This window comes from Dipodomys ordii, unplaced genomic scaffold (assembly GCF_000151885.1).
Source record: "Dipodomys ordii isolate 6190 unplaced genomic scaffold, Dord_2.0 Scaffold25, whole genome shotgun sequence".
In the NCBI taxonomy this organism is placed as follows: Eukaryota; Metazoa; Chordata; class Mammalia; order Rodentia; family Heteromyidae; genus Dipodomys; species Dipodomys ordii.
The window spans coordinates 10,030,131-10,054,812 of NW_012267241.1; the positions used below are offsets into that span (position 1 = coordinate 10,030,131).

The 24,682-nt window shown below is 38.7% G+C and overlaps 1 protein-coding gene across 2 annotated transcripts in view; it reads right to left on the reverse strand.

Annotated features, from left to right (window-relative positions):
• Dtna (dystrobrevin, alpha) overlaps positions 1 to 24,007 on the reverse strand; it is a 328,938-nt gene extending 304,931 nt beyond the window's left edge. For both annotated transcript variants that reach the window (XM_013014910.1, XM_013014907.1), the window contains exon 1: positions 23,782 to 24,007. The gene's annotated coding sequence lies outside the window, so the exon portion shown is untranslated. The remainder of the gene's footprint in view (positions 1 to 23,781) is intronic.
• Positions 24,008 to 24,682: the final 675 nt, after the last annotated feature.

A 24,682-nucleotide genomic window follows, 5' to 3' on the forward strand; every position in this document is an offset into this window, starting at 1 on the left:
TGTTCTCAAAGTGTAGTCTCTGGATGAAAACTGTCACCATCATCTCTTAACTTGCTAGATACTTTGTTTTCCACTCTGGGTTTACCAAACCAGAAACTCTGAGCAGGACCTAGCAAACTATTCATTCAGAAGCCCTTCAGAGGCATGCTAAAATCCTGAGCCACTATTAAACATGTGTGTGTGTGTGTGTGTGTGTGTGTGTGTGTGTGTGTGTGTGTGTGTAATGGGGGTCCTAAATTCATCTCTCCAAGTTGAATTAATTCCAAGGGAATTAGCACAAGGTCATATAATCACCCAAGATTTAATTAAAAATGGAAATTCACCCTACAGTCTAATAAAATACTGATGAAAAAGGCCAATGATAGTCTTTAAATATCCACCGTGGAATGTATTCAGTCTCTACTGGAATCTCTATTCAGAAGATAGGGCAGATATCATTCTTGCTGGTCCATTGTTAAAGTTTGTTCTAGGCAAAACATTATAACCTTCCTAGAACAAAGAGTTCTCTAACTTCACAGAAGTTATAACCCACACATCGTGGTGTGGGCAAAGAACCCTAGCTTTGAAAGCAGTCAAGCCACACTGAAGTTCTTTTGAAACTTTCATGGCAGAGAATGGAGGGGACCTGCAGGCAGGCATTAATGACAATACTCATTTGTTCATGCAGGTTTTCATTTAAAAAGGTAACTGACATGTAAACACATACTTTCCTGATTTTCAGAATATTCATGCGTTCTATACGTAGGGTCCACGGAACATCTTGTATACTGTCACCAGCATATTTCCGTAAACAATAACCACACCACTGTGGGGCTAAGGTTCCTTTCTGTGACTTAGTTTCTCAGCTTATTAGATGCTACACAGTGCATCATTTGTATGATGGGTCTGCCCCTGGGAAAACAAACATTTGTGCATGATAAGGAGTTTCAGGGACCACTGTTGGAGACATTTGTTTTGTGGATGCAAATGCTATTTGCTTCTCCTGTCTGAGAAAGCAAAGGTTATATTTAAACAGGAGCTAAAATCAGAAAAAAATATTTCCTAGCAGATCAACCTGGGAAAAGAGAAAGTCAGAAAGGTGACTCATTATTATTTACCTGCCATTTTAAGATGAATCTGTGCACTTAAAAATAACCCATTTTGGGGCTGGGAAGGTGGCTCAGTGGTAGAGTGCTTGCCTTGCATGCATGAGGCCTTGGGTTAGATTCCTCAGCACTATATAAACAGAAAAAGCCAGAAGTGGCACTGTGGCTCAAGTAGTAGAGCACTGGACTTGAGCTGAAGAACTGAGGAACAGCACCCAGGGTCAGAGTTCAGGCCCCACGACCAACAACAAAAAAAGAAAAAGAAAGAAAGAAAGAAAGAAAGAAAGAAAGAAGAGAAGGAGGGAGGGAGGGAGGGAGGGAGGGAGGAAGGACCCATTTCTAACTATGCAACTTACGAAGGAAAGAAGTAGGGAGGGGTAAGTGGAGAAAAATAATAGAAGGGATAACAAGTTTGATGAGAAATGTACTTATTACCTTATTTATCTAACTGTAACCCCCCTGTTCATCACCTTTACAATAAAGATATTAAAAGAAAGCACCCAATTCTTTCTTCCCAAGATGCTGAAGCATAATTTAAAAATACAAAAGATGGATTTTTAAAATAAAAAGCAATGACTGAAAGAGTTTTAGGAGTGTTTCTATACTACAACTCAACTCCATTGCTTGCTCCAAACCCACAGCAAAATCTACAATCCACAGAGCCTGAAACTGGTGATACTTTAAGAAAAGGTCAGATAAGTTGATGTTAGGGGAATGAACCCCAAGATAAGTATTCAAATGTGTTTTTTTCTTTCATGCAACTGTTTCTAACATATTTATAAGATGATTTCTATGTTGCTTTGTATGTCCCTCCCCCACAATATAACCCCTGCGTTCACTGTATTTGATGTTGGTATAATTTGTGGAGGGGAAGGGCAAAAACAAATCGTTTAACTAGGGATACCAGTGGACCCATTGCACCAATGAGATGTACAAGTCGTTATGTCGAAAAACGAACTTTACAACTTTGGTGGGGGGGAGAATCTGGTGGGGGGAGGGAGAGAGTATGGGAAGGGATGGGAAGGGGAAACAAAGAGGAGGCAACAATGCTTGATAAGAAATGTACTCGTTAAAAGAAAAAAGAAATGTACTCGTTATCTTGCCCATGTAATTGTAACTCCTCTGTACAGTATTCTCACAATAAAATATAAAAAGAGAAACCATGAACACATCCAGCAGGATGATCTAAATCAGAATCGTGCTTCAGGAACAGAACCAAGAATCAATCAGCACTTAATAGATGCAAACATTTAGAACAGAGTCATGGGGTAAACGAAGTATCACAGATATTTTCCCAAACAACAGGAAATAGGACTGAGTTAGAGCTACTGAACTTTCAGTAAAATTACTGGAGGTTCCTTTTAAATTTCTGAAACAAGTTGTCATGAGGACTTGGGAAAATCCAGCTGATGTATATAGAGGTATGTACTGTTGGTTATAGTTGTACATCTCTCATTTACTTCGTATTAGTTTTATGACTAGCTATTTCTCTAGAAATAAAATATGTCCTGTATATTTCTATACGTTTTTATAAGTGCAGATTTGAGATAAGAATCTGTAGTTTAATCACAACCAGTTAAATGAATTATAAGGTTTTGACCAGAGTATGTCTCCTGACATGCCTGAGGTGAAGCTGTTGCATCTTTACTACTCGTGAAACGTTCCTTTCTTCTTCATAAAGTAGATGCTATCCTGCTCCCCATTTGACAGCTTGTATGGACCCTCCAAGGTCCAAGTACCTCTTAGGGTATCCATAGCTGTTTTTGTCTTTCACTAATAACTTAGAACTTCATGTCTACCATGTAACAGTTCTGTCATTCATGGCTTTTGTTCTCTCTCTCCCTCTCCTTCTTCCCCTCTCCCCTTTTTCTTTCTCCTTAGTGTCTATTAATTTTACAGAAAAGTTTCAGTGTGATATAGTCATATAGGCATAAAATGAATTTGGATCAAATTGTCTCTTTCATTATGCTTTTTTCTCTCCCCACCCTATTCCAGCTTTTAGATCCGATTTTGTTATCCTGCTTCCATTTTTTTCTTTTGAGTTCTGGAATTACAGGTATATACTACCACACTTGCCTCTTAATACTGCCGGTTTGTTTACTCCATGGCAGGCTGGTGACAGCAAACCACTTATTGTGTTCATTTTAGTTGCTTTTCTATACCAAGACTCCAACTGTAGGAGTGTGGGACAACTCTCAATCAGATGTCTAATCTCAGAGGAAATACTAGTGGTATTCAGATAATTCATATTATCTATTATATCATGATCCCAGAAAGTAAAGTATAAAAGCAAACAACCGTTACTTAAAGCAAACACAATCAAGCCAACAGAAAACAGAAAAGTAGTGATGAGAGGGCATTACATCATCGGTATTGAGGAAAACAAAAAAGAGCAGCCAGATGCTTTGAAACATTTTTCTATTTTGAAAATTGAATTCATATTTAGGTCAAAATGCTAAAATCAATCTGATGCATATATCACTTCCTAAAAGATGCTTAGCAGCACTTACAGAAAGAAAATTTTTTTGTACACATTCTAATGGTAAACATTACTTTCAGTGTTTCCATGGAAAGAGAAGAGAAGAGACAGAATTTAACAGCTTGCAGGAACAATAATTTTCTTGGCCCATTTTGCATACATAAATAGAAGCTAACACCATAGGGGAGAATGTGGCCCACTACCACAGACAACACATGAGTACTTTCCCTCTTCTTGCCCTTCATTTAAGGTGAAATCTGATTTCTTCTTTCTTTCATATTTAAGCCTTCCCTAAGCACTGAAGTGGTGATTTAATTGCCATAATGAAAAAGACCATGCAAATAATTACTTTGAAGGAAAAAAGAAAACATCCAATTAGTATTGACTGGGATGGGGCCTTTATTCTTTAAACTATGACTCCATGGGTAAGAAAACATCTGCTGCCCCATTGAAAAATCTTAAAGGGAAGGGATCTCCTCCCTGCCCACATGGTGTTACTGAACAATCTGTAAGGATGGCTTGGAAAAAAGTTATCCCCCAAACACTCCAGAGATCCAACCATTTAAACACCAAACAAAATTAGTAAGTGAGAAATATAATCAGAATGAAATGTACAGACAGACACACACACACACACACACACACACACACACACACACACACTTCAAAAGGAATGGAAGAAGCCCATGACAATAGGCAGTGGAGACAAGCAAATGGACAAGAACATAATACTTCTATGAGCCAAGAGTATATATTGTCTTCCATGAAGAGTAGATAAATTGTTCACAAGCTATTTCCCTCGTTGACTCAAGGTCAAGATGCCTTTGAAAAGTTGTATGGAGAAAAGGGTAATAAAACCTAAATCTATGATTTATAGGAAGTAAGAAGTTCAGCTTAAAATTATGCCAAGGAAAATGATTCTTTAATCAAAAAGCAAAATCATTAGTCATCAGGACTCAGTATTATTAGCCAAATACACATTTCTTACATCCTCTTGATTTGCTAATGATGACATAAAATTATGTAACATATTGTCTTTAAAACAAAATTAAACCACACACACGGACTGAGTAGCAGGATACTTTTCAAGGCTGCCTCCATGCGTATTTTATTCCAATCACAGAACATTTTTTACACCTTTTAACCCTTATTTCTTGCCAATTTTATCTTTCCACGCTGGGGTTTGGAAACTCTATCCCACTTACAAAAACTCTATTTAGAAATGTAGCTTCTTTATCCTCAGGACAGTCTCACAGCTAAGAGTTCCTTTAATCTCATATGACCTCAGAGAAATGTGCCGGTGTATGGTAGACAGCAAATCCCTCATGGTGAAGCCAATGTGGTAATGACAATGATGAGTTTGGACATCTGCATATGCATCTGTCTCGAACAATCTTGTGTGACAAGATCTCCTAAAAAGCATCTTCCTCACAAGATGCAGAGATGCCTCCACCCTGCCTTCCCAATACCTCCTGGCTGGTGTCAACACCAGAAAGGGTGTGAATGTAACTAGAAAATCCATAGATTTGGTAACTATAAGGAACAAAAGCAGGTAATTGTAGACACAGCTTAAATTTTCTCATGTCAACTGCAATATTGGATATAGAGTAGACATGGCTTAAATATAGGAATTAGTTATGCAAATCATTAAACAAACAGGTAGATTTAAGTAATGCATTTTTCTTTTTTTGGCTGGTCCTGAGGCTTCAACTCTGGGTTTGGGCTTTGTCCTTGAACTTCTCTGTGCTCAAGGCTAAGTCTGCCACTGGATCCTCAGCACCACTTCTGGCTTTTTCTGTTTATGTGGTACTGAGGAACCAAACCAAGGACTTCATGCATGCTAGACAAGCACTCTACCACCAAGCCACATTCCCAGTCCCAAATTTTCTTTACTATGTATCATTGAGCAGGTATTTCTGGTAAAAGTATAAAAGTATTAAATTCAATAGAAACATTTTTCCAAAGGTCTAAACTGATGAGTGGAAGATAATTAAAAGCATAAAGTACAGTGGTTGGAGGAATTAGCTGTGTAGTTTGCAGTTTAGCAGGTATGAGAGCCCCTGATGGGGCTAGTTACAGAGACAAATTGCTGGAGAGTTAGAAGCTACATTCTCAGAGTTCATGCTGATGTTGCTTGCCTGTAGATCACATTTTGATAATCATTGCTTTAGAATAGTGAGAGTTTTAGAGCTAGCTATAATGTCAATAACTTTGTGTCCCCTAGGGAGAATTTCCTAATACTATTGGCTTGGGGGATTTCCTTCCTGTCATTTCTCACCATGTTGGACTCAGGAAGAATTTACTTTGCCCAACCTTTTGAATTTAATACAAGAAGTGATCAAACAATGTCAATTATCAATACATTTTTTAAAATTTTCAATTATGCATCAAACAGGAAAATGAATGCTTGTTATAGGTAAACCTCTGAATTTAAATGTGGGTTTTGTGTCATATTTTCTCTCTAGCTTAAAAACATTTTACCCACATATTTACTGTCCCAAACTTCATTTTATGTGGATGATATTCCTAGTATGAAATAGCACTTGGTCAGAAGAGTATGAGCTAGTATGGTGTGCTCCCAGAGTGTTGAAAATTTCCAAACTTTCTCCAATCTTCAGCCATGGCTTCCCCAGATGGAGAGAGATTCTATTTGGAGAACAAGGTATTCTACATGGCCCCATGTTGCCTAGTCTGATGGCCTATCATATAAACCTATCTCATCCTAGACAGGAAGACTTACTAATCCTAGTGATATATAAAGTATGAATTAATTGAGAACAGACTATCAGTAACCTGCTGAGATTCATCCTGAGGCTCAACGTGGACTGGCACTTCTCAGTTTATACTCATAGAAAACACAGGGATTACTCTTCTGCTAAGATGAAGTAAAAGAATTTTTCCTTGTTCCTTCTACTACATACAATTCAGAACATGAACATTATACACAAGACAAACAAAACCTCTTAAAGTTAGACAGAAGAGAAACTATCTAGGTAACCCTAGGGCCCAAGAAATTGCTAAGTAGTGAAGTTCCTAAAATTCGGTGCTGGTTCATATGTCTGAAGAGACTGGAATCCCAGAAACACCCACAGGCACAGATTTTCAAAAGGTACCAATCAAAGAATGCACTCTCCGGCCTAAAGATCAGAAAAGGAGCAACATAGAAGACAAAAAAAATACCAGGCAATAACTGACTGCTTTTTTTCAGCCATAGGAAACAGAAAAACTGTGTTCCCTACATACTCATACCAACACAGGATATTTGAAAGCCTATACTTCCCCCCTTGGCTATGACCGGTGCCCTGGCTTCCCCCACCCCACCATGATCATGCCATAGAAAGTCAAATAAAAAGCTGGGCTTTCATTTCCATCAAGTGGTGATGAAGACTTACTACTCCCCAACCCTAGTAGTCAGTAGAGACTGCATAGGATCCTAGACTTCTCTCCCAGCTGGCAGTACCAAGGCTCCCCTTCCAGTCTCCTCTGTGGAGGGAGAGAGCTGTCACAGTGAAGTATCAGCACCATCAATAAGGCCCAGTAACCATCAGTGAGCTACCCTCTATGATTTTTATGGTATCAGTGAGATCCTCATAAGAACAAGAAAGGTACTAACACTACTCTTTTGATTCAGGGTGTGTGTGAGGGGCAGGGGTTATCAGTGAGGGCCTAATGAGATTTCTTGCTGGCTCCATAGAAACATGGAGCCCATATCCACATCCAGATGTCAGTAAGAATTGAGTGAGGAACTTGGTATTGATGATAAAGTAGCATTGAATCCATGCTGTCCACTGAGTGATGGCAATAGACTCCAACTAAACCAGGTTTAAGTAAGATCAAAAAGAGCCTCCTAACATTTAAGAAAGTGGCCATGTTTAAACCAAAAATTATTCATTCAATCAAGGTCAAAACCAACTGGATGCAAAAATAAGACAGGTTGGAGGCATGGTTCAGTTGATAGGAGGCTAGAAAAGAAAAAGAAAAAAACAGTGAACAGATGCCAACAATGAAAGTATAGAAAGAGATGTTATAACTGTTTGCCAGTTGTTAATGTAAATATAGTAAAAATATCTCAACATGCAGTTAGGAACATGATTATTATGAATTATAAACAAGCTTAAAACAAATGGAGTGGAAGGTTTTGCTTAAAAAATAGAAGATATAAAATAGGAAGAAATAGAAATATTATAACTGGAAAAAGCAATAACAAAGCACCCAATTCTGTGGGTGAGCACAATAACAGAATGGAAGTAACAGGAAAGAAGTTGGGAAGGAGGACATAGAACAGTATGCTTGAAATACAGGGAGGAAGCATATTATATTAGGAAAGAAGAATGAAAGAATGGGACCCCAGAAACCTGTGGGGGATGGACTACATAATGATAGCCAGTAATATCCAACAGATTAATCCTATTCCCAAGAATCAGGGAATGTTATCTTGCATGCAACACAGAATCTAGTATATGTGATTAAATCACAAATCATGAGATAGGGAGGGTGTCTTTGATGCTTTTAAGAAAGAGAAGCAGAGAGAAATTTGACCACCAAAATGGAAGAAAAAGATATGATAAGAGAAGCTGGACATTAGAGTGATCCAAAGCAGTGATTGCAAGTCAAAGAAAACAGCTGACATTGAAAAACTAGAAAAGTCATAGGAACAGAATATTACCTAAAGCTCCCAGAAGAAGTAGCCTTCCTTCCTCCTTGACTTTAGTTCAGTGATTAATTTTTTTTCTCTATCAAGACCATAAGAAATTTAATGGGGGAATGTAAACAAGTGTGTGGGAATGTGTTCTCACAGCCTCAAGAAACTAACCTATTTCAACAGATCTAGTGTCCATCGCTTGGAGGCCTGAAAGGAAAGAAAATTAGATGGCATTCAAACAGTGCTCAAAACATAATTGAATGAAAACTTTCCAAACTTGACAAAATACACTAGCAGAGAAGCTTAAGAAACTGAATCTGAATGTGCCAAGCACTCAAATAAATAGGCTTAAGGAAATCTACTCCTTGACACATTGGAGTAAAATTTATGAAAAATAAGACAAAAATGACAAAAACCTATTCCTTTTGTACATTTTTATTGTAAAAATACTGTACAGAAGGTTTACAGTTACATGAGCAAGGTAATAGGTGCATTTCCTATCGAGCATTATGGCCTCTTCCTTTGTTTTTCTCCTACCATCCCTTCCTCCCACCTCCACAACTAACCCCCTGACCCCCCCCACCAAAGTTGTAAAGTTCATTTTCAACATAGTGTCTTGTACTCACTGTTACAATGGGTCAACCTGTATCCCTATCTAAGCATTTTGTTTTCTCCCCTTCCATCCCCGAATTACAGAAGTATATATACAAGAGTCAGGGCACTGTCATCAAATACAGTGAAAACAGGGATTGTACTATGGAGGAGGAACATTCAAAGAAACAAAAAAATCACATGGTACATTATAAATATGTTAGAAGCAATAGCAAGAAAGAAAAAAATTGTGTGTCCCTATCTTGGGGTTGATTTCACTTAACATCATCTTATCTGGTCATATGTACATAGCTTTTCGACCTTTTCTACTTGTCCTACACATGTACTAGTTATTGCAAATAAGGGAAACCATGGAACCTATGTTTCTTTGGGCCTGGCTTACTTCACTTAATATAATTTTTTCCAAGTATATATCACCCTGAACCAGAATCACCTCCAAATGGATCAAAGAGCTCGAAGTCAAAGCAGACACCCTGAAAACAGGGTGGAATAGGAGAAACCGTAGGTCTCCTTGGCAAAGGCTGAAATTTTCTTAATAGAGACCCAGAAACACAACAAATCAAAGAAAGGTTGGATAAATGGGATTGCATGAAGCCGCAGAGCTTCTTCATGGCAAAGGATCTAGCTAGCAAGATCAATAGAAAGCCCACGGATTGGGAGAAGATCTTCATTAGCCATACAATGGACAAGGATCTCATATCTAAAATATACTTGGAACTCAAAAAACTAAATCCCCCAACAACAAATCCTCAGACAAACAACTGCCCAATAAGTAAGTGGGCTAAAGACTTAGAGAAACTTCTCTGAAGAGGAGAGAAGGATGGCCAATAGACACATGAAGAACTGCTCAACTTCTCTAGCCATAAAAGAAATGCAAATCAAAACAACATTGAGATTCCACCTCACCCCAGTTAGGATGGATATAATCAAGAACTCTAATAACAACAGATGCTGGAGGGGTGTGGACAGAAGGGAATCCTACTGCATTGTTGGTGGGAGTGTAAACTTGTTCAACCACTTTGGAAAGTAGTATGGAGGTTCCTCAAATGATTGCACTTAGAGCTCCCCTATGACCCAGCAATCCCACTTTTGGGCCTTCACCCAAACAATCACAAGCAAGGCCATACTAAAGCTACCAGCACAACTATGTTTATTGTAGCATTATTTACTATAGCTAAGATATGGAACCAACCCAGATGCCTCTCCATAGATGAATGGATCAAGAAAATGTGGTGATACACACACACACACACACACACACACACACACACACACACATACATATACAAATGGAATTCTATGCCTCCATCAGAAAGAATGACATGACCCATTTGTTAGGAATTGGAAAGACTTGGGAAAAAAAAGCCCCATTCTTGTAAACCATAATAGAAAAATAATACGTTAATGAGAGGAGAAAAACACCTCAGATAAGTTAGATATCTCAACAGAAATGATGGAGACCAGAAAAGAATTGGCATCATACAACCAACATCAAGTAAAAATACCCTGCAGAAGTAAAGAAGTGTGGTCCTTAGGAAAACAAGGATCATTTGTCACTAGCAGATCCAACCTGCTCTCAAAGAATGGCTAAATGAAATTTCCTCAACAAAGGGAAAATAGTCAATGAGGAATATTAGAGTATCAATAATAATTTTATAAAAGAACATGTTGAGCAAAATATGGATGAATATTTTTCTTCTCTCAACTTTCTAAATTATGTATATATGATACATATTCAGAATAGTAAGTAAAATGATTATAGAAATTAATATACTTTCCAGACATATATACAAACAAAAGTGAGATTTTAAAAATGTACAAATAATAAACGAGCTGGTGGTAAAAGCTCTCCTAAAAATCCAACAACATAGAAAATAAAAAATAAAATATTAGAACATGAACAGCTAACATGTGAATAGCTATAGTAAGGTAAATGGTCTAAATATACTAATTAAAAGAAATAGATTGACAGAATGACCCAATTATATTTTGTCTAGAAATAAATGAATAAATAAATGTAGGCATGTAGGAAATATAAAGTTTTAAGTGTAAAGATGGAAAAATATATTATGAAAATACTAAATGTAAAATGAGTGTCTATGTGAAGATTAGATATAGTAGACTTCTGAGCAAATAAACTTGCCCAGCATAGAAAGATTTTATATAAAGGTAAAACATCTAATACCCCTAGAGGATTTAGCAATCCTAAATACGTATTCAACAAGTAATAAAGGTGAAAATTATGTAAAGCCAAATTGGAAGAAGTGTAAAGTGAAACAGACAAATCCTTAGTTATAACTGTGCACTGCCAATACCCTTTCACTGAAGGATAAGACAGAAATTCAATAACTAAATCACAAGAATTTAGCAGCCTAAACAGTCTGAGACAGTTTCCACGACCACTCCATTTAAGAATCATCAAATAACAAATGCTTAAATAAGGGACACAGGTTGACCCATTGTAACAATGAGATGTACAAGACGCTATGTTGAAAACGAACTTTACAACTTTGGTGGGGGAGAGGGGGCCAGGGGGAGTTAGGGGGATAGGGCGGAAAGGGATGGCAGGGAAAAAACAAAGGAGGAGGTAACAATGCTCAATAGGAAATGTACTCATTACTTTACTCATGTAACTGTAGCCTCTCTGTACAGTATTTTTACAATAAAAACAAACAAAAAAACAAAACAAAACAAATCATCAAATACGTTATTTTTTTCAATGCACATAGAACATACACCAATATGTCACACATTTTAAGAAACAAAGTATCATAACTTATTTTAAAAAATAGAAATCACATAGAAGGCTTTTTATGACCACAGTGGACTCAAACTTAAAAACAGTAAAAAGATAACATAAAGAACGCCAAATGTTAGGAATGTAAACATTAACTCATGAGATCAAGGGGAAATCTCAAGAGAAATTTTTAAAGTGCATTAAACTGACTTAAAAATTATAACATATAAATATGTATGAAAGTGCCCTGAGGGAAAAATTTAGAACACTAAATGCATAGAAAAGGGAAAAAGGGGAAAGGGAAAACTTTAAACAATCACCTAAGCTCTCTTCAAAATAAGAAAAAATAAGCAAACACAAAGAAAGAAAAGTGGAGAGAACAATAATTATAAGAGCAGAAATGAAATAAAAACAGAAAAATAATAGAGAAATGAAACAGTTTATTCTTCTTAAGGATAAATAAACTGCAAAAACCTTTCGAAAATTATAGACAAGAAGACAGAAAATATCAACATCAGTTATGAAACAATGGATATGACTTAGAGATTCTGCAGACATAAAAGATTACTCATGATTCTACACAATTAAATTTGATGAAACCAAAAAAACCTTAAATTACCCAAATTAGGATAACATAAAACAGATAAGCTTTACAATAAGCATCATTGGCTGAATTGTGCTCCCCTGTGCAGGTTGAAAATGTGAAAATGCATGCCTGAAAATGTAACAGCATTTGGAGACAAGAGCTTTTAAGAAGGGTTGTTAAGGTTCATGGTAAGAGTACTCATAAGAAAAGTTGGATACACAGAGACATTCCTGTGCATATAGACACAGAGATCTACACCTCAAAGAGAAAGACCTCAGAAGAGACCAAATCTGTCAATGCCTTGATTTTGGATTGTAGCCAAAAATAAATTGTGTTTAAGTCATTTAGTCTGTGACATTTTCTTATGATTGTTCTTAGCAAGCTAATACAAGTATAGGAAAAATTGATTTCATAACTTAAAAATCCTAAAGAAACCTCCCAGCTTACATGGTTCCATTGGAGGTTTCTATTTCAAGGAAAACAGAAAAATTGATGTCAATTTTATGTAATCTCTTTCAGAAAACAGTAGAGGTGGAAATTCATCCTAATCACTTGGATAAATCTAATGTTATCCTGAAACCACAACCAAAGGTATCAATGAAAAAATTAAAAGAAAACCTTCTATCCTATATTCCTCATGAGCACAGATGTAATTATTTTTACAAAATGTTAGCAATTAGATTCTGTAACACACAAAAGAGTTATGTACATTATGACTTGAATGGAGTTTTTGGCAGGGATTTGTCATTCAATAGTTGAAAATTATCAGCAAACTCTATCATATTGAGGCTAAAGAAAAGTTGCATAATCATATCATTTAGCATAGGAAAACATTTGGTTAAAAACCCGAAATCTCGACAGGCACTAATCCTAGCTACTCAGGAGGCTGAGATCTGAGGATTGTGGTTCAAAGCCAGCCAGAGCAGGAAACTCCATGAGACTCTTATCTCCAATAAGTCACTCAGAAAACCCGAAGTGGCATAGTGGCTCAAGTGGTAGAGCACTTGTCTTGAGCTGAGGAGCTGAGGGACAGCATTCAGGACAAGAGTTCAAGCCCCATGACCGACAAAAAAAAGTCTAGAAGCTAGTGGCTTATGTCTCTAATCCTAATTAAGAGGGTAGCAATGTGATGATTAGGATTTGTAGTTAGTAAGAACCCTTTCTCAACTGATAGCTAGATAAAATTGTGCTCATTTTCCCTTCTATCTTATATCAGAGATTGAGATTGGCAGGATTATGCCAGTAGGCCAATTTGGAAAGAAAACTCTTTAAACTTCCATTGTCACTGAGGGAAGTTGAACTTAATAATTCATATCTGTTATCCCATCAATGTTAGAAGCTTAAAAGTGGGCAGTTGTGTCTCAATCATGTACCCAAACTGATTATGTGACCCTATTCTATAACTAAGAAGCCAAAAACATGTCTGGAGTCATGGCTCAGCTGTATCATGACAGTTTATCAAGGGTAAGATCTTGATTTGAAACCCACAGTACTATCAAAAAAATCAATCTCTATTTATAATTTTAAAATGCTCAAAAAGAGGATGAAATTCTTCCACTTGATGAGAAACATCTGTAAGAATATTATAGATGATATTATGCTTGCAAGTCTGAGTTCTTTCCCCTAAAGGTCGCCAAGAAGGCAAATATTCAATATAACGTTGAAGGTTCGAGCCAATGCAATAAGAGAAGAAAAGGAAACAAAATCCATACAGATAGAAAATTAAACTGCTTCCATTTTCAGATGACATAAAGATGTACATAGAAACCTTTAACAAAAAAGAAATACAATTAAGAAATGAGCTTAGGAAGTTATCAAGACGTGAAATAAACATGCAAGTATTAATTGAATTTCAATGTACTTGCAAGAAATATCTGAACTTTGAAATTAAAACTGAATACATTGCCAGAAATAAATAGATTGCATAGAAATAAATCTAGGAATGTGAAAGTATTTTGAAAACTATTCACTGATAAAAGATATCAAACAAAGAGATCAAAATGGAGATACAAACCACATACATGAGTTCAATGTCAATTTTCCAACTAATATATAAATTTAACACAATTGCTTTCAAAATCCCATGCATTTTTGCAACATAAATGTATATGAGAAGGCAAAGGAAGGAGAATATCTAAAAGAGGTTGAAAATGCAGTAGAAGATCTTGTCTCAATCCGTGGGCTTTCTATTGATCTTGATAGCTATGTCATTTGCCATGCAGAAGCTCTGCAATTTCATGCAATCCCATTTGTACAACCTTTCTTTGATTTGTTGTGTTTCTAGGTCTCTATTAAGAAGATTATGGCCTGTGCTAAGGAGACCTAGGATTTCTTCTATTCTGTCCTGAAATGTTTTCAGGGTGTCTGTTTAGACCTCAAGGTCTTTGATCCATTTGGAGTTGATTCTGGCGTATGGTGATATATAAGGATCTAGCTTTAGTTTTCTACAAGTGATTAACCAATTTTGCCAGCACCATTTACTGAAAAGGCTGTCTTTCTTCCAATGGACAAGGGTCTTATATCTAAAATATACCTGGAACTCAAAGAACTAAATCCCGGGCTGGGAAGGTGGTTCAAGTGGTAAGAGTGCTAGCCTTGAGCTGAAGAGCTGAGGGACAGCGCCCAGGCCCAGAGTTCAGGCCCCACGACCGGACCAAAAAAAAAACAAAAAACAAAAAAACAACTAAATCCCCCAACAACAAATCCTCAAACAACTGCCCAATAAATAAGTGAGCTAAAGACCTACAGAGAAACTTCTCTGAAGAGGAAAGAAGGATGGCCAATAGACATGAAGAAATGCTCAACCTCGCTAGCCATAAAAGAAATGCAAATCAAAACAACATTGAGATACCACCTCACCCCAGTTAGAATGGCTATAATCAAGAAGTCTAACAACAACAGATGCTGGAGGGTATGTGGACAGAAGGGAACCCTACTGAATTGTTGGTGGAAGTGTAAACTTGTTCAACCACTTTGGAAAGTAGTATGGAGGTTCCTCAAATAACTGCACTTAGAGCTCCCCTATGACCCAGCAATCCCACTTTTGGGCATTTACCTGAATGATCACAAGCAAGACCATACTAAAGCTACCAGCACAACTATGCTTATTGCAGCATTATTTACCATAGCTAAGATATGGAACCAACCCAGATGCCCCTCAGTAGATGAATAGATTCTATGCAACCATTAGAAAGAATGACATAGGATTCTGCCTCCATCAGAAAGAATGACATTGCCCCATTTGTTAGGAAATGGAAAGACTTGGAAACTCAAATAAGTTTTCTTTCTTGCTATTGTTTCTAGCATATATATAAGGTGATTTTTTTGTTGCATTGTATGTCCCTCCCCCATGGTATAACCACTGTTTTCACTGTATTTGATATTGGCATAATTTGTGTAGAGGAAGGGAAAAAACAAATTGTTTAAATAGGGATACAGGTGGACCATTGTAACAATGAAATGTATGAGATGATATGTTGAAAAATGAACTTTGCAACTTTGGTGGGGGAGGCGGGGGGTACATAGAAAAGGGGGGATGGGAAGGGATGGGAAGGGAAAACAAAGGAGGAGGCAACAATGCTTGATAAAAAATGCATTCATTACCTTGTTTATGTAATTGTAACCCCTGTGTATGGTATCTTCACAATAAAAATACTTATTAATTTAAAAAAAGATTTAGAGTGATTCAGAACTGTATAGGTACAGTGAGACAAGTAAAAGAAAATGCAGTAGAAGAAACAAGAATATATAATTTTTAAGATATTATATAAATACAGAAATCAAGATGTGTAATGTTGGTGAAATATTACATATATCAATAGGAAAGAATAAGGAACTAAAGGACAGATAGAAACAAATATTCCGAATGCAAGAAACTCTATCATTATATCTGACAATATGCTTAGAGTTATACTGAGAACTCTCAAAAGTTAATACAGAACTACAAGCAATCCAAATAGAAGATGTGTAGAGATTCAAGGTATATTTTACCAAAGAGCATAGATAAGTGTCACATCAGCATGTGAAAGATGCTTAACAGCATGAACTATTGAGTAAATGAAAATTAATGTAAGAACAAGATATCACTACATATCTATTAGAATGGTAACATAGAGTAGTGTAATACCAAATGTTGGTGAAGATACAGAGAAGTTTAATCTTTCAGGCACAGTTGATGAGAACATAACATTCACTCTGGAAATACTTGGTTGCTTCATGTGAAAGTATACAGATAACTCCAGAGAAGTTATTCCCAGTAAGTTAATAATTACATTCACACAAAATGTGTCCATGAGTGTTTATATTTGTAGTAGCCAAAATCTGAGAAAAATTCCAGATGTCTTTCAACAGGTGAATAGTTAAACTATGGCATGATGTATGCCATCAAATTGCAGAGACATGTAACAATCTAGATATATTTTTGGTGAATACAAAATCAATTCCCCAAATTTAATTGAATTTATATAATATTTGTAAAATGAGAAAACTGAAATGAACAGGTTAGTGACTTTAAGCAATTAAGGTCACAGAAGTTATTAGAGACAAGTTAGTATGGATGTAAAAGAGAAACAGGACTTACCCTCGTGATGAAGTTTACTGTTTACTGTGACATTGTACCATACATTTATAAGATGTTGCAAGAAAAGCAAAAAAATAAAAATAAAAAATGGAGAAAAGAGACCAAAGGATCTGTCTCTATTACCTCTTAGACCTGGGAATGTCTAGTCATCTTAATATAAAAATTTTACTTATAATGTAGACTAGTTGTGGTCTAATTATAGAAATTTTATGTTTAGTAACATAAACACACAGCACAATTTGTATGCTTACCCTTATCCCTTTCTGTGAAAAAAAAATCTAAGGGGATCTTAATTCAACATGTCAATATGTGAGTACAATGTCTGTGTATAATTGAAAATAAAAACATTAAATTGACATTATATACCCCTATATGACAGAATGATTCTTTTGTCTATCTTGGCACAGGTGACAAAATTCAGTTGTAACCATGTGAAGTTGATACAATCAAATCAGTTCAGAAGACAGTTTGAGTGCTGTTTCTCGCCTGCAGTTAGTCTGCAGATTCTGTCAAATGGGCCACTTCACGAGTTAACTCAAAGTAAACCATATCATTATTCCTTAAGTATAAGCCCTGCTAGAAGACAGGGATAACATCAATTTTACAACAGCCTTGCCCACTGATTTCTTCACTAGTAATTTTATGCAAGAAGTCTTTTATTTTCTGAGTACGAGGACACACATATTGGTGAGCCCACTTTCATGTCAAATTATAATTTTTATGTGTTCAAACTGTTGAGAGTTACTAGGTAATTCTATGAGATACTCCCCACATATATTCTGCATTGTTAGAAATTTAATTTTCTACGTGGGCATATGTTAAGGCTGTAATTTCCTTCCATCTTTAGGTGATATGTAGTCATACAGTTTGTTGACCAATAAAACAGAGGAAGTAGCAAGTACTGTGACTATTGGAAGTCTTTAAGAGGATGGTAATTAACTATGGCCTCCTGTCATAAGGAAGGATAAAGATAACCTGGATGATTGAAGCTTTATCAGCTTAGATCCCTGGATGAGGGAGATGTAGAAATGTCATTTATTGGCCAATATTGGTAACATAATATAAGTAAGAACTATCCCTTTGTTGTTTTAGTTATGGGATTTCGACATTGTTACTATAGCATAAGCTAAATTATTTTAGCTGGTATATTTCACACGTACATTTAATGTACAAAATTCTGCAATAGGACACATTATCATAACCAATTATAAACACCAGTTAATATTTTACTCATTGGTATGCTTAATATCTTCTATTCTGACATCTACACACTTAAAACCTTCACAGAAAAGAAATCAAGGGTTGTGCCATTTTATTTTATAGCATAAATTAGAGTAATCAAATTTTTCATGAAGAAAAATGATGTATCATATCTTTCACAGGCATCAATGAGTCACTGTCTTCCTTGAGCATTTCCAAGAACTTCAAAGAAGAGATATAAACATTTGTACATGCATATTAGGTAGAGATTCGTGGCTGATATTATTGCTAGTTAAATCAGCTGCTTGTTACCCATAATTTCCACGGAGAAATACCTTTCATGATAGTTAGCCTACGGATTGGGAGAAGGTCTTCATTAGCCATACAACGGACAAGGGACTCATATCTAAAGTATACTTAGAACTGAAAAAATTAACTCCCCAACCTGGGTGCTGATGGCTTATGCCTGTAATCCTAGCTACTCAGGAGGCTGAAATCTGAGGATCATAGTTCAAAGCCAGCCAGGGCAGGAATGTCCATGAGACTGTTCCCTCCAATTAACCACCAGCAAACTGGAAGTAGCACTGTGGCTCAAGTGGTAGAGTGCTTGCCTTGAGTTGAAGAGCTCAGAGACAGTGCCCTGGACCAGAGTTCTAGCCTCATGAGTGAAAACAACAACAACAACTACAATCCTCAAAGAAACAACTGCCCGATTAATAAGTGAGCTAAAGACTTAAAGAGAGACTTCTCTGAAGAGAAATAAGAATGGCCAATAGATGCATGAAGAAATGCTCAACTTCTCTGAGCATAAAAGAAATGCAAATCAAAACAAAATTGAGATTCCACCTCACCACAGTTAGAATGGCTATAATCAAGAACTCTAATAACAACAGATGCTGGAGGGGATGTGGACAGAAGGGAACCTTACTGCATTGCTGGTGGGAGTGTAAACTTGTTCAAACACTTTGGAAAGTAGTATGGAAGTTCCTCAAAAGACTGCACATAGAGCCCCACTATGACCCAGCAATCCCACTTTTGGGCATTTACCCAAATGATCACAAACAAGGCCATACTAAGGCTCCAGCACAACTATGTTTATTGTAGCATTATTAAACATAGCTAAGATACAGAACCAACCCAGATGTTCCTCAGTAGATGAATGGATCAAGATCTATCTATCTATCTATCTATCTATCTATCTATCTATCTATCTATCTATCGGAATTCTATGCTTCCATCAGAAAGAATGACTCCACCCTATTTAATAGGAAATGAAAAGACTTGGAAAAAAATTAAGTGAAGGAAGCAGGCCCAAAGAAACAGTCCCATGTTTTCCCTTATTTCCAATAACTAATATATGTCTGAGACAAGCAGAAGAGGTCAATAGCTATATACATTTGACCATATAAGATGATGCTAAGCAAAATGAACCCCAAGATAGGGACACAACTGGTTTTTTCTTTCTTGCTGTTGTTTTCAATGTACTTATAAGGTATTATGTGAGTTTTTTTGTTTCTTTTGTTTTTTTTTCCCCCATGGTATAACTCCTGTTTTTACTGTATTTGATTCCAGTGCCCTGCATCTTGTATATATATTTTTCTATTTGGGGGAGGAGAAGGGAAGTAACAAAATGCTGAAATAAGGATACAGGTTGACCCATTGTAACAATGAGATGTACAAGACACTGTTGAAAATGAACTTTACAACTTGGGGGCAGGGAGGAGGAGTTGGGTAGGTGGGGAGGGAAGGGATAGTAGGGGACAACAAAGGAGAGGGTAACAATGCTCGGAAGGAAATGTATTCATTACCTTACTCATGTAACTGTAACCCCTCTGTACAGTATCTTTCCAATAAACATATATATTAAATATTTCAGTTGAGACATTCTGTGATGTTCCCAACAAAAACAAAAACCTCGTGTTAGTTTGAAAGCAGTTGCTAATGCAATGAAAGAAAAGGACTATTTTCCATTAAACCCAAATAACATTTTCAGCATAATCCTAGGGTAAAGGTAACTATGCTCTGTGATATAAAAGAACTGGTAGAAGCATTGTGAACCTATCCATGTGTTCAGGTTGATAACAAAGGCAAGCAACCAGAGAGAGAAAGAACTCTAATACCAAAAAATCAACAGTGGAGCATTTAGGAAGACCATGGGACCATGGGACTTGATAACCACCTTCTCGCACATCATTCCTCCACACTTCTCACTTATTGGTCATCCTGTTCTGACTCCCATGTCTAATTCCAAATCTTCTAATACATATTCTAAAAGAATTACATCTTTCCCTCAGGACACTTATCTCAATTCCAAATAAAGGGCTCGCATATCTTTCTGCCCACCCCAGATATCCAGCTCCCTGCTCAGCACTTAGAACAGTGAAGCTCTCCAGGGACCAAGACGGTACAATTCTCTGAAATCACAAGGGTGTGAGACTTGGACAAAGAAAGTCAGGTCAGAACCACCATGTGAGATAAAAGTAGCAAGAAAATAACCTGTCTAAGACAAGAAACTTAAGCTAGAGAATAAAAACAATTTCGAGTAAGTTGAAAAGATACATTTATGGCCACCGGTGGGTCACGTCTGAAATCCTAGCTGCTCTGGCCATTGAGATCTGAGAGGATCACGGTTAGAAGCCAGCCCAGACAGAAAAGTCCCCTTGAGAATCTTATCTCCCATTAACCACTCAAAACTCGGAAGTGGCGCTTTGGTTTAAAGTGGTAGAGCTGTAGCCTTGATCAAAAAGAGCTCAGGGACAGTGTCCAAGCCTTGAGTCCAAGCCCCACAACCCACCTCCCCACAAACACACACATAAAAAGATACATTTATGTATAACAAGGTTTATGCTTCAGTAACAATCAACATTTTCTACAAAACAGATTTGGAAACTTTGAATTCAATATCAACATCAAAAACATTTGGTCCTGATGGCATGTAATCATTCTCACCCCAGAATCATATTTTAGTATCCCCAAATAAGGATGTAGCTGCAATCAGACATGTGCAGGAAAGGGGTATCCATTGAAGAGCTGGGTAATTATTCTCCTCTATGCCCATAGTCATGTATTCATGATCATGTAATTCATTTGGACTTTTTGTCCCTTTTAAGTTTTAGTGTTATAGGGGTGGGTCTGAAAATGTATATGTTGTATTTAATTAAAGCAAAAGAGTTAAAGGAAATCTGTATCAAAATAAGTTTGAAACTCATTATGAGAAGAAGCAATTTACTTTAATCAAAAATAACAGAGGAAGACTTAAGGGAGACATTTGTCCAAGACAATGAATCTCTCAGGGCTGGGAAGGTGGCTCAGTGGTAGAGTGCTTGCCTTGCATACATGAGTTCGATTCCTCAGTACCCACATAATCAGAAAAAAAGCAAGAAGTGGCACTGTGGCTCAAGTGGTAGAGCACTAGCCTTGGGCTGAAGAGCTGAGGGACAGCACCCAGGCCCAAAGTTCAGGCCCAACGACTGACAAAAATAAAAATAAAAATGAATCTCTATTACAAGCTCAAGTGACCAGGAATTTTCCAATAAATATATCAAGTTAGAGTTCACCCCCAGGGAAACCTTTCTTTACATGATGGTTCACTGAAAGCATGAGGAGACATTAACAATCTTTTGCCTTAGAACTAATGAGTAAATTTGCCTTAGAACTAATGAGTAAATGAAAATGTGAAGCATCTGTCTTCATTCTTTCACAATTCTGTGGAAAGTGCACACAAGACAAGAAGACAGGATGCATACCACTGCCCTCAAAAATATAGTCTGTTTTTTAATCACTGGCAGTTGAAAGAGAATTGAATAATTCTTTTAAAACTGCTCAAGCTCTTGTCAGAACGACTGGACTCAAGATAATTAACCTTGTCCAAAAATTCTGCAAAGTGGTATTCTAATGAAAATAACGGCCACACTTTGAACAAAGGGTGGACTAATAACTTAGGGAGTTTAAAATTGTGTAAACAAGCGTACAGGTTTGGCCATCTGCTTTATAATTATTCACTTTGCTGATGAATCTCAACTGTGAAATCTTAAACTTTGCTATTACATGCTATTTGACAATTATGATAGGAAATTTGGTTTTGACAAGAGAACACTTCAATAGGTACTGGTTATAATTACAGCATTAAAAATTAGAAAAAAAAATAAAAGAGATAACTGCCCCGGAGAGGTAGCATGTACTCAGCTAAGAAAACATGGTCAACATATCCAATGTGGAAATTTTTATGTACGATGAGTTTGATAAAGGCTGTCTCGAACTTGTAATAGCTGTATGACCTTGGGTGAGATAGCTCACCCTCTGTATCTAGATTTTCTCACCTGTAAAAAGGTGGATAGTATTATTAAGAATGAAGAGAATGAATAAACCCAAACTACTTTGATCAATGAAACGTGGGTTCCCCCTAAAGTTCTTGCTTTGGGAAAAGCAAACAAAAAAATAAAGGTTTATGTATGTACATGAAATGAATAACTACGCTGTCTCATCAATATCTGTGCTCACAAGGCAACACAAGCACACTACCAGCAATCAAGACAGGAAAACTCGAATGTCAGTATCAACTCGAAGAATCATCCTCTACTAGAGAAAGAAGGAGCCAATGGGAGTATATTTCACTTCAAGTGTACATCCAATATATGCTCCCCACCCACCCGACTTGTTGACTTCGCTTCTCAAGGCTGTTCCCCAAGCCTCCCAAAGAGCAAACTTTGCATGCCAAGCCCTGGGAATGGTCCTACGGAGTCCCCAGACCTTCTTTTGCCATCTTGCTCTCTCTCTCTCCCTCTCTCTCTCTGTGGTTTTGGCCTTTGGATAGACACCTCTCTCCATCGCTCACTTCGCGACCAAATGAACCTCCCGCCTGCCCACTGTACGGTGCAGGAAAACTCCGAAATGGGCAACAGGCTTGAAAAGCTTGGAGACATTCAAGGCGGGTGCCCACCACCCCGCCGCCCCCCGTGGCCCACACCCACTCAGACCCCGCCCGCCGCTGGCCCCACCTGCCCAGCCACACGCGCAGACGCCGCTGGTCAGACAAGACCCTCCCCACCCCCCCCCATCGTGGATTCCCCGGTCAGTGCCCCCCGCCCCCCGCAGACTGTCCCCCAACGTGAGAGTCATGCCTAATGGAGCTGGCCTCGCCGCCTCCCTTCCAGCTCAGCCCAAGAGGACGACCCAAAGGGCACGAAGCCCAACAACATAACTCATCTGGAGACTCGAAGGAGCGGACTGCCATCGCCACCCAGGAAGGAGGATCAAGGGGTGGCCGGAGCTGGAGCGGGGGGCGAGGGAAATGGGGAGGAGTCCTTGCAGGGTTGCTGAAATTTACCTGCGCGGCCCCGCGCCCCGGGGCCGGTCATCCTGCAGCAGCAGCAGCAGCAGCCGCTACCGCCGCCCGGCGGGCCCGAGGCGCCGCCCGCCTCCCAGGGAGACGCCGCGCCGCAGTCTGGGCTGCAGCGCCCGGCACATGCTGGGCGCTCGCCCGCCGCGGCCAGCGCCCGCGCACAGGTGGGAAACCCCCGTGAGTGGGCGTTGGGGCGAACCCCTCCTCCGCCCGCGCTGCCCGATCGCTTCCACACTTGACTTGGCCCGGGCGCACGGCGCGCGGGCGTCTGCCCTTGCTCTGGGTGCCCGCGCCCCGGCGCCCCGGGTGGCTGTGGTCCCCGCGCGCGCGCGCGCGCGTCCGGTGCACCTCCCGACCCCCCGCCGAGGGCTCCGAGGCAGTGAGTGGCCGGCGGGGAACCTTGCGCAGCAACCGGGGACCCGCACCCACCACCGGGCGCCGGGCTCCCCGTGCCCCGCCACCCCCGCGCCCTCCCCCACTCCACAGCTGTCAAGGAAGAATTTCGCCGCCTCGCACACACCTTGGAATGGACGGGCGTCTCAGTCACCGACTCGCCAAACTCTTAGGAGGCGTCCGTGGGTCTGGAGGGACGTGTGGGCATAGAGTAGAAGCCGCTTTCTTATTATTTAGTAATGTTGGAAGTGCCCGGTCCGCTGCCAGAGTTGTGGGTCATGTGGGCACACACAGCAGAGCCTGGCTGCCAGTACCAGGGTTTCCTGAGGATCCTGAAACTATGATCTCATCCTCCTCATCCGCCTCCCCCGCCCCTCTCCCTCCGCGGGCGCGCACGCTCGGCGCACACACACACACACACATACACACACACACACGCGTGCGCGCGCGCACACACATATATACACTCACACTGCTTGCACTATTCTCTTTCCTGAACCGAAATTCTCCTCCAGGGAAATATCATGTGCATGCTCTTCATTGAAAAAGAAAATCCATCCAGATATTTTCCCCCCCTCTTTCAAAGCTTGATTTATGTGCTTTGTTGATTTCTTACAGTTTTTCCTCACACACGTGGAGGGGGATCTGAACAGAGCCAGGGTATTAATTTTTTAAAAATCCTCTTCCTCTCATGTTGACCCAGATTTTGATCAAAACCCAAGGACTCAAACAATGCCATGGAAGCAATCTCACCAGGCTTGAATGTGGAATGGTGGTAATAGTGGAGATGCAAGCAGCGGGTTTCTATCCCATGCTGAAAGCACTTCCGAAGCATTACCTCATATATTTGCAGAGTATCCTTGCTGAGGAGGCGGCTCAGAAGGCAAATAGCGTTGTCACTTCAAAGACCCAGAGGTACAGGTAGGGTAACACGACCCAAGCAAGTACACGAAGCAAGTCAATATCTCATGATAAATATTAATTGCACGGCTACTCAGAGATTGCCGAGTCACTAAATCAATAGCTGG